The following is a 16659-nucleotide window of genomic DNA, read 5'->3' as shown; positions in this document are numbered from 1 at the left end:
AATGGCTCTCCTTGGTCCTATGCATCATGACACTTAACAGAACATGTGGTATTCATCAACAGTTTTCTTTCCAGAGCCACTTCAGATGGCTTCTCTTGATTGCAAACTGTTTTTGGAAACTTTGAATTTTTTCCACTGATTCGCCAACAGCCCCTCCGCTGATTTTTGAACTGCTCTAAGTAAGCAGCTCGAGGAAGTCAGAAGCTAGCTTGTGGAATCTGGTCATTCTTAGATGGAATTGTTGACCACACACACTCTCTCTGCTTGGGACCCTCTCGGGACTAGCTTCTATTTCCTTTGCTGCAAACAGGTTGACACAGGGGACCTAGAAATCTTGCAAAGCCACAGTGCGAAAAACACCAGTATGGCTCCTGCTCAGTTTAGCCCAGTGTCTAACCAGAGCGAGAAAACAGAGAGAAGAATCTGCCCCTATCACTTAGCCCCAAGATGACATCTGTGTTTTCTTCTAGGAGCTTCTCCAGCTTGGAGTGCAGCTCAAGGAGCAGGTGAGCTACAGCAAAGAGAACATCAGACACTTGTTGAAACAACTGGACACTTTGAACAGCTCTCTAGCAAAGGTGCTAACACAAGTGAGTCAGCAGGAGAGAGAGCAGAGCCTCGAGAGGCGCGCTGGGCAAGAGGAACGAAGGCCTCCATCAGCTCGCTGCTGAGCTCCACACTGGCTGGTTTCCGGTGCGAAGCAGAGGGAGAATCTAACAAGCAGCTCAAGCCGCTGGAGCTGGGGGATACTGCCGTCTTCAAGGCAGGTGGGCTTTCTCTGACAAAGGGGGTTTAGAAAACTACAAAATGCTCTCCCAGGGAAAGGTGGACGTCACCTGTAAGAAAAAGGTTGGAGACCGTCTCCGACTCAGTGATCCCTGAGAAGCGCTTGGTCAGCTGCGAAGGCTGATGTCACCGAGGCCAAGCTTCCCATCAGGACGGCGCCAGACGGCGGAGCGGCTTCAGCGCGCAGGCGCGAACTCTGGGCTCTGGGCGGGGCTGTGAGGCTTCCGTCCACGCGCCCTAGGGAACCCGCCCTTCTCTCTGCGTTTCCCTCTCGGTCTTTCAACGGCTGTCTGTTTCTGTCTTCAATCTGTATGTGCGGGGGTCTGCCTCTTTTTTTTTTTTTTTTTTTTAAGCTCCCCCTCACTTTTCTTTCTCTTTGTCTCTCTCTGGTACACCTTCTCCCCCAGCCTCTCAGCCAATGACAAATGCCCTTGACGAGGGAACGTTCTTCCTGTTCCTGCGGGCACCCATTTCCTTCCATGAGTGCAGGGATCAGGATTTCCCGCCAAGAGCTGGGGCTGGCTTGTGGGCGGGGCCGCTTTCCCCTCAGGATGACAGGCGCAGAGCCTCTGATCTAGGAACATCTTAGGATGTCGCAAAAATGTCTGAGGCCTCCAACATTATTAGCTCCAAAATACGAACATAAAACTCCAATATCACAATCAATGATCTTATTTTTGTTAAGTTTATTTAAGTAAACTCTATAAACAATGTGGGGTTCGAACTCAGGACCCTGAGATCAAGAGTCACATATGCTCTTCTGACTGAGCCAGCCAGGTGACCCATGATTTTAAATGAAATGCTTACCACGTACAACATTTTGTCAATTCCTCAATGGCAACTCTACTGAGTTTAACCTACAGGTAAACAAAAATTTCCCCCACTTTGCAAACTGTTACATATAATTATATATGAAGTATATGTTACAAATGGGGAAGTAGGTCCATCTCAATATGTTTTATTTTTATTTTTTTAAGATTTTTTTTTAAATTTGAGAGACAGAAAAAGTAAGAGAAATCACAGAAGCAGAGGGAGAAGCAGACTTGCCCCTGACCTGGGGCTGGATCCCAGAACCCTGGGATCATAAGCAGAGCCAAAAGTAGATGCTTAACTGACTGAGCCACCCAGGCACCCCTCAATATATTTAAAATGACATGTGGCCAGGTGCTTCAGGTTTAGGGAGACCTTAAAAGGATCTTAGCTATGGTTATGGCAAGGAGGAGAATACCAGTGAAATCAGTTTTGCCATTTTATTAGTGTTCCTAAAGCTTAAGACCCAAGTGTTGGTTTATAACAGCAGACCACTAGCGATACACGCTGAGTTGAAGTAGATGGGCTAGTAAATTAGTACCTAGCTCTTGTGATACAACATACTGAAACAGCTTTCTATATAAAAAGCTCTCCACTTCTCTAAGCAAACGCACTCAGCCTATTTTGGTAATTTCAAAGTATTTCTTTTTATTTTCTTGTGTTTAAAAACTCCTCCTTTCTAGCCCTTTCTGCAAAGACAGAGCCAAAAAATTGATGAACTGTTCACCAAAGGGGAAATGCAGCAAAGCCAACTGCATGAATGAGATGCCCTCATTCGAAAACTATGGGAAGAGGTTGGTGGCTGTAACTGCTTTTCGTACTTTGTTAGCGACTGACTTTGATTCTAACAGAACGAAATTCAAACGCCTATTAATAGCAGTGATCTTAAAGTTGTCTGTGTCTTTGACTCAGGCGTTCCAAAGACAATTGCAAATCTAGATACGTTCCTTTAACGTTACTTATGCAAGATGAGCAGCTGACGAGGTGGTTTTATTTATCATTCACATTTCACTGCCAGGAAAATATATTTCAAATGTAATAATAAAAATAGCTAACATTACTGGGGCACCTGGGTGGCTCACTCGATTGAGCTTCTGAATCTTGATTTCTGCTCAGGTCATGATCTCAGGGTCGTGGGATCGAGCCCTGCGTTGGGCTCTGCACTCAGCGGGGAATCTGTTTGGGATTCTCTCTTCCTCTGCCTCTGCCCCTCTCCCCCATGCTCTCTTTCTCGCTTTAAAATAAATAAATATTTTTTTTAAAAAAGAATGGCTAACATTATTGAATTCTTACTGTGTGCAGGCACTATTCCAGCCACCTCTGACGGGTACTATGATTAGCTTCACTTGGCAGGTGATAGAACAGGCACAGAGAAGATGCATAACTTGCACAAGGTAACACAGCTAGCAAATGGCACAGTGGAATTCAGATCCAGGTGCCCTGACGCTAGACCCAGGGCACATAACCATTGCTAATTCTAAGAACAACAGTAAATGTCTCTTTGGTTCACAGACTCACCAGAATTTTATTATAATGTGATCTTTTATTATATTATTTATAAGGGCAAAAGGATGTTCGTCCAAACTGTATGGCTTTTTTTTTTTTTTTTAAGATTTTATTTATGTGAGAAAGAGAGAGCAGAAGCAGGGTAAGGGGCAGAGGGAGAAGCAGGATTTTCAATGAGCAGGGAGCCCATCGAAGGACTGGTTCCAGGACCCTGGGATCATGACCTAAGCCGAAGGCAGCTGCTTAACTGACTGAGTCACCCAGGAGCCCCTATACGACTTTTTTAAATGGTTTGAAATAACATAGTTAACTTCGAAGATGAGAGTGAATACTGTCCCTCGGTATTAGAGGGTTTGATGTTTTAAATACATCAAGAGCAAATTGAAGTTAGAAAACTTAGTGCTCAATATCTGATCTATTCTAGAATTACCTAGGAAACCTGCAAACCTAATATTTTTAGGGGGAGCATGCTTTGTAAATACAAGCTTAGGAGTGAGTGAAGGCTTTGCTACTTAAAGGATGTCCGGGGAGGAGTGCATCAGAACCTGCATTTTACCAACACCCCAGGTGATTCAAATGCACGTTCAAGTTTGAGCAGCACTGTTTTTAATTTGGCAGGTACGTGAATCCTAAAGTGTGTTACCTTTTTTTTTTTTTTTTTGGCTTGGCTGCTAGGAAGTTCAAGGTCACATGTGCAGCTAACTTTTTAAGGAACTAAGGACATTAAGATATATTCTGGTATTAACCTTACCCAGATTTAGATTGATTTCCCTCCCTTTATTTCCTCTCACCCAGAAATTTTATACTTGTTATGCATTCTCCATAAGCTGCCCCAGATAATTTTTATAATCAGGTTTATAAATAAATGCATATAAATAAGGCATTTTCCATGTCTCACCTTGTCATTCTATGGGTCGCATGCCATTATTTGTGGTTGTTCCTGTTTCTAATACTTCGGTTAGATCAAAGCACAAATTCACAAAGGAATCCATGAAAAGTGGAAGGAGAAACCGTCACCTGTAGGGTGACGAGCATGTTCCAGCTTCAGAAATCAGAACAAGAGAGGGCTGTGACTGTCCTAGGGCACCAGGCAGAGCTCCCCCACGAGGATGCCCACCCTGGGAAATGGTGCAAGATTAGAAGGAGGCCCTGGGATGCTATCACAAGCAGCAGCTGGCCCCTCGGTAACCTCTGTGCTCTGCCGGCCAGGCTGCAATGTTCTGTATAAATGCTGCTACTGTACTCTGAACTTTGGGGACCTCTCCCTGCCACCCCCACAAACAGCAAATGCAGTTAAGAAGCAGAGACAAAATGTTACCAAACACTGCAATACATGACCCAATATTCTCTCTCTACAGTCAAGTTTAAAAAAAAAAAAAAGCGCTCAAAACCAGAAATCAAATAAAAGAGAGAGAAAAAGAGAGCAAAACAACAATAAACTGTCATAACTCTTATTATACCACTTTTAAGATTTGGGCAGGGGGCTGGATGTCCATGCTTTCTCAACTGATGAACGACAGTGTGAACACCACATACGGTGACTTTACATAGAACATTGTCTTTGAACGTGAACTAAATAGAGCTCCTACATTTGCAAAGCACCTTTTCTATTACATCAATCCTATCCCTTCTTTTTATGAGAGAGAAAAGTTCCTTTTAAGTGAGAGTCTGGAAAACCAGCACTCCTGGTAAATAAAGCAGGACCTCAAGCTGGGGCAAAGACAATGGCACCTTTTAGAAGCATGTCAATACATGTGAACTCTCCTTTAAAAAAAAAAAAAGATTATTTATTTATTTGAGAGAGAGAGCAAGGGGAGGAGCAGATTCCCCGCTGAACAGGGAGCCTGACTCGGGGCTTGATCCCAGGACTCTGGGATCATGACTTGAGCTGAAAGCAGATGCTTAACTGACTGAGCCACCCAGATGCCCCAATGAGAGCTCTCCTTAAAACCCACTTACTTGTTCAAGAAAAGTCTACTAGTTTTCAACAGCACAAGATCCAAAGGGAAAGTTGGGGTGTTTACAGTCTTAAGTCTTATCTGGGTCAGATTCCCAGTGAAAAGAGTCACAAATACATAAGCAATTGAGACCTTTTGGGGAACACGGACTGCTTTAGGAAAAGTGTAAATCTCTCTCCAACCTTGCTTGCAACTTTTTTTTTAAACCATACTTTGTTGAGCTCATTGAAATTTAACCAATTAAGATACCCATGTTACCAAATATTTTTTTGAAACACTGCTTAGCAGATTTCAAGTATTAAGAAGTTTAAATACCATCCACTCCCACCTTAATATGAATTAGTTTTCTTGGTTCCTTTCCTCCTTACAAAGAGGTTGGATTTGGACGGTCGGTGTGAGTGGTGAAAGGAGACAGACAAGAAGATGGGGTAGTTATTCATCATGAGGCACTGCTCTGGGGAAGATCTGGATACTCAGCACGTCAAGGAGAGTGACAAAACATGGAAACGTGGGAAGATCCCAAATCCACATTTCTTTCTTTCTTTTTTATAATAACTTTTTATTATGTTAGTCACCATACAGTGCATCCTTAGTTTTTGATGTAATGTTCCATGGTCCATTGTTTGCGTATAACACCCAGCGCTCCATGCAATATGTGTCCTCCTTACTACCCAAATTTCTTTTTTTTTTTTTTTAAGATTTTATTTATTTATTCGACAGAGAGAGATAGAGACAGCCAGCGAGAGAGGGAACACAAGCAGGGGGAGTGGGAGAGGAAGAAGCAGGCTCCCAGCGGAGGAGCCTGATGTGGGGCTCGATCCCATAACGCCAGGATCACGCCCTGAGCCGAAGGCAGACGCTCAACCGCTGTGCCACCCAGGCGCCCCCTATACCCAAATTTCTTTATTCCACATTTTTTTCCTGAAACTTTCTTAAACTTGACACTGATAAAATAGTCAAAACATTCACTGGCTAACCGCATCTCTCCTAACTCCCAGCTACCGCATGGAACCTATGGTGTGGTTTTAAGGTCAGTTCTTTGGATGTTCTTTGTGATTCCCACATGGGGAAGGCTCAGAAATTTGTTGAATAGATCAAGCTCCCAGTTAGGGTATTAGAACCCTATTGTCAGTGGTTTGTTTGTTTGTTTCTTTCTTTCTTTCCTGATGAAAACATTTAATAAGAATGTATTTTGTCTATACGGGGAGGACTAGAACAGACTAGTTTAGCAGTATACATTTCAGACATCCTGCAAAACTCGCCCTTCTCAGCTACATCTTCCACCCCAACTTTTGTAGTTTGGTTAGAACTGTGGTAGCAGCTTCCAACATGGCTCCCAGTAACCCTGCCTGCTGGTATTCTTGCTCTGTGAAACCCCCTCCTCTTGCATGTGGGCTGGATCCAGTGACTTGTTTCTAACCAACAGAATACAGTGGAAGTGACGGGATGTCACTTTGGCGGTTTACCTAAAGACTCTGGCCTCTATCTTGCTTACACACACCCTCTCTTGCTCATTCTGAAGAAGCCAATTGCCATGTTGGGAGCTGCCCTGTGGAGAGACAAATATAGCAAAAAATTTACGGAGGGCTCTTGCCAAGAGCTAGTGACAAACGAAAGCCCTTACAATCCAAGAGGAACAGAATCCTGTCAACAACCGTATGAGTGAGCTTGGAAGTGAATTCTCCCCTAGCTGGCCCTTGCCGCGATCACAGCCTTGGCTGCCATTGAACTGTGGCCTTTGAGAGCCCTGAGTCAGTGCGCTCAGCTAAGCCACGCCTGGATAAACCACATAGACTGGGAGATAACAACTGTTTGTTGTTTTATGCTGTGAAGTTTTCATTACAGAGCAACAGATAACTAACACAGGTGTACATGTTTTTAAAAAGCATAGGTCAGGTATTCACTGATATTTAAACATGTGATCCCCAGGGGCGCCTGGGTGGCTCAGTCGTTAAGTGTCTGCCTTCGGCTCAGGGCGTGATCCGGGCGATCTGGGATCGAGCCCCACATCAGGCTCCTCCGCTGGGAGCCTGCTTCTTCCTCTCCCACTCCCCCTGCTTGTGTTCCCTCTCTCGCTGGCTGTCTCTCTCTCTGTCAAATAAATAAATAAAATATTTAAATAAATAAATAAACAAACATGTGATCCCTTTAGAAAATGCTTTTTACCTTGTAAAATTTCTGCCTCTTCACTGGATTTCAGAGTTATTCTCCTGGCCTGAGGAATATAATATAATGACAACCTATACGAGGATGTTCTTAGTATCAGAAGGGCCTCTTTGGGGGCGCCTGGGTGGCACAGCGGTTAAGCATCTGCCTTCGGCTCAGGGCGTGATCCCGGCGTTATGGGATTGAGCCCCACATCAGGCTCCTCCGCTATGAGCCTGCTTCTTCCTCTCCCACTCCCCCTGCTTGTGTTCCCTCTCTCGCTGGCTGTCTCTATCTCTGTCGAATAAATAAATAAAATCTTAAAAAAAAAAAAAAAAGAAGGGCCTCTTTGGCAACAATCCAATCTCCAATTAAGTATAAAAGCTTGAGAATTACTAAAAACATAAGTAATTTCTCTTTGGTTCTAGCTCTGATTCCATTAACTGAATTAACTGATGTCTCTTCAAGAGGCTGTGACAGGTTGGATAAAGGTAAGAAGAATGCTAAGAAGTACCAGCCGCAAACATCCTTCTTCTCCCCTGAAGCAGCAAACTTTTAAGGATCGTTTCCCCAAGCAAAAACAGAACAAACGTTTCGGTAATATTTGGCTTTGTAAAAGACTTAAAATTCAAGTTTAAAGACACTGTCTAGATGCCAAATCGGGACCGGGCTGCATTTTTTGAAAGACCACCAGCCAGAATTATCACGTGGATGACGAACAGGAACCAACCTGTTCGCCTTTTTAAGGAACAGAGGGAGCACATTTTTTCCAGGCTTTGCAAATAGTTTCCTAAAACAAATCTGCCAGCTCACAAAAACACATACACATACCAGAAAATTTCCAATCTCTGCTCTTGCTGAAACTGACTCTTTTTTTCCTTTCGGGCAGAGACTGTATTAGTCCCCCACCCATTCCAAAAAATAAGGCCAGTGAATAAGTCAATACTATTCATTAAAATGCTGCATCATGCCTCATGGTTCGAACATTGTCAGATGCCTTGGTTTGGGTTGGGGAAGAAAGTATTGGAATTGGGAGAAACAGCGTGTCTACTAAGACATAAATTGTCCAGATGTCCCCAACTCCGCTGTAAATATATGCCTGCTCTGGGGACTTGGGGAGAGAGAAGGCTTGTCTGGGTTTTGGAGGTGGGAGAATTTGCGAAGATTTCAAGGTGGGTGCAGGACGGAAATTCACGCACGTCCTTCAGCAGATTGGCACACTTGTAGGTGGTTCTGACGTCTCTTAAGAGACTGGGCTGTGCCTCCGAAGAGATGAGTCACTCCTGGTCTCTTTCAACGCCAAGCATAATGCCTGGCACGCGGTAGAGGCCCTAAAATACTGGACAGGGGACTGCATCAACATTATTCAAAGGGGACAAGTACTGCTATGTGTGCAGGGTTTTCAAAGGGCAGGTATGGTGCTCCATGACAGAGGATGAGGAAGGAAGACAGGGACGAGTTCTCACTCCCCACGCTCACACCAGTGTGACAAGCCCATGGAGGCAGTGCTCATCCCCAAACCCCTCGGAGAGCCGAGTCACAGTCATTGTCACAGGCTCTACTTCTCCTTGCCCAAGAGACACATGGAGTTAGCACGTTGTTGGCTGGATTTTCATGCCAGGGTTTGGGTTAGTTTCAACGTGACTCTGGGAGAGGACATTAGAGACCCCAGGAAGGAAGCAGCCTTTGTGCCCTGCTCCCCGTAAGGCTGTCGTGGTGGGGTCGTGCTCAGCAATACGGTGATTCAGGGCTCACGTCACATCCCACAGCTCCTGGAAACATCAGCTACCTTGGGGGAGCACTTGGGCTCTCAGGCCTATTGCCCAGCGTCTCAGTGACTTTGGAGGCACTACCTTCAGAGCTGTGCATCGGGAGTCACCCAGCAGCCTCTGGTTGGGGCCCGCATGGGGTTTCACACTTTGTAACATCAAGTATCACTCCCACTGCAGCTTCCTTGTGCAAATGGTCACACACCCAATATCCACCAAACAAGTGCAGAAGCTGCTGGGAGGTGCGGACATGTCTATCGAATGACGTATTAGGTGCCAATCCTGAGCCTCAGGGGAAAGTTCTACATGGGTACGGTGCAAAAAATGTAGGGCTTGCCTGACACTGGCTCTCGCTAGAGAGCTGGCCGGGAACCGCAGTCAGACTATCTCTACCGGAAATCACTGCCACCATCCTGTCCTGATGAGTAAACAGACCCTGGACATAACGAGGAAAACTTTCTACCCTTCACAAGCTCCCTTTCTATTCCACTTTGTCAACACCAATTCAGGGAATGCGGCTCTGCCTAGAAACTAACATGGTCTGCTTCATCTGCACAGAATCTAACTCATTGAGCCTGGCCTGAATTCCAGGACCAGGCAAAGGAAACAGTGAAGAAATAAGGTGACTATCAAAAAATTTTACACGATGTACCAATGGGCAGTTTCAATGACAGCTTCGTGGCATTTAGAAGAACTGCAGAGACGCCTGGCTGGCTCAGTCAGTTAAGCGTCTATCTTCAGCCTAGGGTCCCGGGATCGAGTCCTGTGTCGGGCTCCCTGCTTAATGGGGAGTCTGCTTTTCCTTTCTGCAAGTCCGGTCTGATCCCCAATGGCGAGATCCCATTAAAACCTTCAGATAAGAGTAATGCTTTCCCCAGGCACCTGCTTAGAGTTTACTCTCAGTGGGAAATAGACCATACGAGGCAAGTTGGAGCAGTCCCCCTGGCTCTACCAGGGCCTTGCAGAGGAGATAATCAGCACAGCAGGATGCTAGAGACAGAAGGGGTACAGCCGGTGCCCTGGTCCCACCAAACCCCCACCAGAGCAAAACACCAGCGAATCAGCTAAAATTCAATCTCCCTCTTCCCCCCCGCCACCAAAATGCCAATACCAAGAGCACTTACTGAGTGCACCCCACCATGTGCAAAACAGTTTTAGGTCCTGAAGGGAGAAACTAATGAGTCTCTGCTACCCTGAAGGAGTTTACAATCAGGTCAGAGATCCACAGTGTATATATAACACAAATAGCAACAATTTGTGTACCATACAGCGTTTTACATTTCGCAAAGCACGTTCATGCGTAAAGTATTCATCTCCCCAAGTATCTCGGAGTTATCCCATTTTACAGATGAAGAAACCGAGACTCAGTCTCTTGACTCTGATCATGGGTACTTTTCTTGGCCCAGAGCAGCTTCCCTTCTGGCTGATTGGTCTTGTTTGGTTAAAAAAAAAAAAATTTCCTCCATTTGTCCCCATTAAAGCTGCTCTTTATAATGGGTCTCAACAAAATTTCACTGGTTTCAAAATATTACTGGTGGAGGGGGGCATTGCAGAACCTAAGTGCTCTCGGTTTGCTTTCTCACCACGTAAGGACAGACCACTAATTTGAGGTTTGTTCTTTACAAAAGAGAAAGCAGCCATCCGTCTACTCCTTCACGTGTGGGTTGGCTGGTGAGGACAGCGAGAGAAAGCCCAGCTCAGGAAAATGAATCACCTCCCTTCCCTTTTCCTCTCCTCACTGGGAAGATCTCACTGATGTTGTGGGAGAATTACAGTAGCATCCAAGTGTCCTGGATGGTGTGGACTTTGGCGGCATTCAGCTCAACGATAGTGAAGTACGAAGCTTTGCCACTGGGATATGTTAAGGCCAGTGAGGCAAGAAGGACAAGAGAGAACATAACTTTGAGCTTTGGATGAGACAAGCCTTCTGCGTTTGCCTCTTTTTTTCAATTTTCTCGAAGGGGAAATGGAGTAGAGGGTATGTCTGTGTGTGTCACCTGGAGCTGGCAGCCTGAGAGGGCAGCAATGCAACTCTATTAATAACATGAAGAAACTGTCCACTTCTTCTCTGTGAGCCCAAGAAGGGATCTCGGAGAAGCTGTGGCACTGGTCTCGGGACTCTGATAAGAGAGAAAACACCTCCCATGTCACCCCTGCAAAGAAAGTGATGAGGGGCAAAAGGAACCACAGATGCAATTTTAAAACCTGAAGCTCTAGGAAAAGCTGAGAAATGAGCTTTGAGATGTTCTTATTGCCAAATGTGGAGTTTTTAGCCTTAGGCATGGAAATCTCTTTAAAATGATTCAAAGAGCCAGTAAGTTGAATTCCTCTACCATTATCCTTATTAAAATATAATATTTCTATTTCTACACTGTTGCATGGATCCCAGTTTACCTTTTTTTTTCTTTTTTTAAAGCTTTTACTTATTTATTGGACAGAGAGAGAGAGAGCTCACAAGCAGGGCGAGCAGAAGAGGGAGAGGCAGACTCTGCTGAACAGAGAGCCTGACATGGAGCTCCATCCCAGGACCCTGGGATCATGACCTGAGCTCAAGGCAGATGCTTAACCAACTGAGCCACCCAGACACCAGCCCCTCCAGTTTACCTTTTGAAGGTTGTCAAAGAACATAAAACAAAGGAGGTGAAACTGGCACATTTTTAGTTTTATAACCTTTTTGCTATTGAGGCCTGGGGATAAATAAGATTCATTTTTTTAATTACAAAAGATACACAAATTCTGACTGATGAGCATTTAAAAAAATTACCTTATTACGCTGTAAAACTCAGTCCTTCCCTATTACTGAACTATCAGTAAATAGTTGAATTTAAAGCAGCAACATTTAAAATAGTAAAGTCTATTTTACTTTGTGCTGTGGGGCCAGGCTGCCCTGCCCCAACCCCTACCTACTTTGTCCCCCAGGAAGCCCCTGACACAGCCTCTAACACCTGGCCCCAGGGCATTGTGACTTCTGCTGAGAGGGTCACGGGCGCCAGGCCCGAGGCCCTGAAACCACAGGACATCCATCACGAGTGAGAGCTGTTAAAATACCTCTGCTTTAGAGGTGGCCAAGCACGTCAGGGGAAGAGGGTGGGTGAATGCTCACCTCAGGATCATCTGTACAGTAGAAAAAGTCAGATCTGAGCATGAAAACACTAAAAAGGAGGGAAGCTGTTTCCCCCTGCACAGAATGGGAAGTAAGAACAATTCCCCCAAGGATATCTCATCAGAACACAAGCCACTTCAAAGAACCAATTTTAAGATGATAATTAAAAAAAAAAAAAGAACAAAAGTCTCGAAATCAAAGAAAGAAGGCTTCTGAATTTTAGGAGGCTCCTTCTAACCCAGGCAGACCATTCATCATCATAATCAGACACAGGCCCAGGTCTGCTTTATTTTCATCACTGTTTCCCTAGTGTTTCTGCCTCATCAAACTTACACTCCCCACCTGCATTCAAACAGGACCCTGCACGAGCCTGCCTGCTGAGTGCTGCGTAAAGGACCTGGGGGGGGGGGGGAACGACACTACCATTCAGGGGACAGAGAGGGATCTTTCATGAGGACAGTCACACTCATGCATGGTGCACTCAAAGGGAATGAGTCTAAAACAGAGACGAATGTGGGGCTGTGACTTGTGGAATCAGGGACATTATCGTACACACAACCTCCATGACGTTTCATTATTGCTTCACATCCTTCCTTTAACCAATTTTTATTTGAGTCTAGTTGCCACACAACTTTACATTAGTTTCAGATGTACAACACAGCTTTGAAAAGTGCCCGCTTTCTAAGGTCATGACTTACTTAATGAAAGACAGAAGAAGGTGACAGGTTAGAATACATGTTTTTGAAAAAAAAAAAAAAAGAAAGGAAAAAGGAAAAAAAAAAAGAATGACAGTAGTAATCTCTTGGGACATTGGAATACTTTTCAGTTTTTCTCGGTCCTGCACTTCAAGGGCAAAAAGATAAAGTGTCCGTTTTCCTTTAATAAATCACTACTCCACCTGCTTTGTAATGGAAAAAAAAATAACTAGGTGTGTCGGTGCCTAGAAAGTGAGCAAATTGTGCCCTCAAGTGGCTGAATATTGTACTGCAAGGCTGGCTTGGCAAAGCCTGCAATTGTTAAATCATGTTAGGTCACTGGCTCCCTCCTGATCTCTTTCATTCTGAAAAGAAGGACAGCTGAACTTTGGAGCAAGGCATCAGGAAATGGGATCATGTTCTGTATTTATTATTAAGCCCAACTTGCCACAGCAAAGCCAAGGACGGGGACTTAAGTCTCTGGACAATTCATGCACCAGGAATTCACTTTGCTTTTGCCTGTGTTGCACTGTTGTTCTAAATAAAATATTTATTTATAATAAGGTTTGTCTTCCACAAGCAACTGCTTGCTAAGGCTAGTAAAACCAAGCACTGGGTTTTAGGGTTGTCTTATAAGGCAGAGTTCTTTCAACATCCCTTTAAAGCAGAAATGTATCTAGCAAACATGCTTGCACAGGTGTGAGCAGTTCTATAAGTTTTTTTTATTGTAACATCCTTTGTTACGAAAGATTGGCAACATCTGAGATGCTCATTCTCATGGGTTAAATAAATCATGACGCATCTAAATGAGATTCAGTGTAGCTGTGAAAGAAGAGGTAATTCTCTGTACTCATATAGAAATGCTCTCCAAAATCCAGCATTCGTGAGAAATCAAGATGCAGAACAGTGTAGAGATTCTGCTATACTTGCATTGTGAAAGGAAAAATACCAGAGCTGTATTGGCTTGTACAGACATCATGTATCTCTGGAAGGATTCACATTGATAAAAATGGTTGTTTCCACGGGTCAAAAATAGAACTGTGGGATTTACATGATTTTTCATCTATTTTGTTCACTAGTATTTCTCTAGTATTTAGAAAAGGGCCTGGCACGCTGTAGGCACTCAATATTTGTGGAATAAATAAGTGAATAAAATCAAATAAATGTCTATGTACACATATTTAAAGGGCTGTCCCCAAGGACGGGGTTGGATGACTAGAAGTCAGGAGTGGGAGAGAGAATTTTCACCCTGCATTTTTGTACTTTAATGATTTAGAACTGCCACAATAGGCTACGTGTTCCAAGATAAATAAAACTGAAGCAACTCGAGAAACACATAAGAATGGGGAGTTATTATTTCGATAGCTATTTAAGGAAGGTATTGTGGGACGGTGATTTACACCCGGGCGGATCACATCAGAAACCACTGACTGTTAATTAGCAGTAATCCGGCGTACTCACAGCATCTGAGCATATCGTGCCGTAGAAAACACTGTCCTCACGGGGAGCGAGTCCCAGCTCCAGCACGTGATCTTTCCAAATTCACGTCACCTGCTAGTCCAGCAGAAGCTGGGATTGCTTCCCAAGTCAGGAGGACGGAGTGGCATGGCCCTCTCCCTAGGGGGTCTCCAGGTGGGGCTGGACAGTTCTACTCCACAGTGGCCTCTGAGAGAGCCTCTGGCCCCAACCCACAGCACTGCGAAGATCCAGTCTGGACATACAGACAGCTGAGCTCAGGATGGGAGTCCATTTCCGTGGACCCGATAGAAGTCTCTCTCAAGGACCCCTTCTACTCTGCAGGCCCCGTCTCCGTCCTAACCACCTCCTCCAGAATTATTTCTGGTTCATTCCTTTTCTTATAAATCCTATTCACAAAATTTTAACTTTCAGACATCCATTCAGGATTAGCTCGCACGTGTATCCCACACTATTCTTTCTAGCTCTGTAGGATGCAGGTCTGACCGTTTTCAACATCCCGCTCCCCCCCCCTGTGATAGGGGAGGCACCTCCCTGTTAAACCAGCATCAGGGGAGCTTTGGGAATGCAGACTGCTGGTCTGAGAACATTCTGCTAAATGGGAGGAGGCCTGAAAACAGCTCATTATCCATCAAAGAAATCATGTTCCAACTGATATACTTGTTCTCAGCAAGCTCGGTCCTCCACAGCAAGGCTGCTAATTGGATAAAAAGGCCTCAGAGCCTTTTGCGGGCCAGGATAAGAGATGAAAATGCACTTTATGGGGCTTTCTCTGATATAATCACCAGCTGAAGGGACGGCAAGGAGGTTAACAAGCTCATTACAAGCTCCGCGCCTGTGATCTCCGCACACACCCCCATGGCAGCCATAGGGTGAGGTGCCCCGAGAGGTCAGGCTGGGCCTCGGTGGCAGCCCCGCTGTTCCCCATCTGCCCCCACCGGAAGGCAGCAGCTGGCGTCCCCATCACCAGCTGCTGGGCCCCCTGGAACATAAGCCAGGAGTGGGCTCAAACATGTCGCTGGGCTAACAACTAGTGTTTTCTTCATCTGGCCATGGAGAGAGGGGTGCCAGAGTCAGATGCGGATAATCCTGTTTGTCAACCTCATTTTCCCAGCTGTTCCGCTCTGCTTTCAGAATCACTGCCCTGCTTGTGATTTTGCAAAGGGCCTGGGCCAGGTCTGGGTCAGGGACCGCTTGTCCGACTCCATGGCTCTACCCACAGAGGTTGCACGTGGCACGCAGACCAAAGCCCCTGTATGGGAGACGCTGGCCATTCCTGGGAATAGCACTGTCCTGCTCTAGAATTTCACCTCTTTCCTCCGAGTGCGGGTCTGTTTTACCAGTGACCGCCCCGTGGTGACACACGCGGATACTTCTGGAGCCGGGCGCAGAGCTCCTGGATGACTCCTTAAAGCACTCTAGGTAAGGGGGGCATCAAGGAAGACTCCACAGAGAATACAGGGTCAACAGTTCTCCTTTTGGTACAAGGCGGTGACTGACAGAGGGCACCTGAAGAGGTCGGAGGGATGGGGTGACTGAGGACAGGAAGTCAATGTCAGCCTATCCTAACCCCATTTTATTTGAGGCTCTGCGACCAATGTTCCTTTAAGAGACGAAAAATAAGTTCTACTGAGTTCTACTCACACCATGGTAAATTGAAGCCTCACCCCTATTAGAATCCTGTAATGTGTGATTCTGGCCACCACTCACATTCAAGGCCAGAAAACATCTGCCATTGGATCCACGTAAGAGTTCCCCCCACTGAGGGAGCTCTGCAGGTTGGGTGAAAACTACACAAATTTGAAATTCAAATCCTGGGTTTCTCACTGAAGGCATTGCTTGCTTGACCTGTGAGATGCATTCCCCACAAGTTCCGGGCAAATCAAATTTCTGTAAGTCAAGCCATATTTCAAATTCATGAGGGGGACCCTCTATAAAACAAAGAATTATGCCTGAATTAACCAGTTCTGTAAATCTTAATTTTCATTCCCTTGATTTAGTTAAAGGGATGCAGCTGTGACCAGGATCAGAGACATGGAAACCCGGACTGGAAACAGAGATGTCAACAGGGAGAGTTAACCTGGACCCCAAACCCTTAGCATGATGTCCGGAATTCAACTAAGTCAAAGGAAAACTCTTCTTTTTTTTTTTTTTTTAATTTTATTTATTTATTTGAGAGAGAGAGAGACAAAGTGAGCACAAGCCAGGGAGAGAGGTAGAGGGAGAAGCAGACTCCCCACTCAGCAGGGAGCCCGTAGCAGGACTTGATCCCAGGACCCTGGGATCATGACCTGAGCTGAAAGCAGATGCTGAACCGACTGAGCCACCTGGGTACCCAAAGGAAAACTCTTCTAAAAGAAAAAGGAACTGCTGCCCCTGCTGAAATGATAAAGCTTGTGGGGCAGAGAAGA

The 16659-nt window shown here is 45.2% G+C and overlaps 1 protein-coding gene across 2 annotated transcripts in view; it reads right to left on the bottom strand.

The window, feature by feature from the left end:
- DOCK8 (dedicator of cytokinesis 8) overlaps positions 1-16659 on the bottom strand; it is a 220386-nt gene that overhangs the window by 91271 nt on the left and 112456 nt on the right. The gene's annotated exons all lie outside the window — the stretch shown is intronic.

The sequence above is a fragment of the Ursus maritimus genome, unplaced genomic scaffold (assembly GCF_017311325.1).
Source record: "Ursus maritimus isolate PB19 unplaced genomic scaffold, ASM1731132v1 scaffold_34, whole genome shotgun sequence".
NCBI classification, from domain to species: Eukaryota; Metazoa; Chordata; class Mammalia; order Carnivora; family Ursidae; genus Ursus; species Ursus maritimus.
Note: the sequence above shows the minus strand (reverse complement) of the source record. Positions and strands in the feature narration are given on the sequence as shown.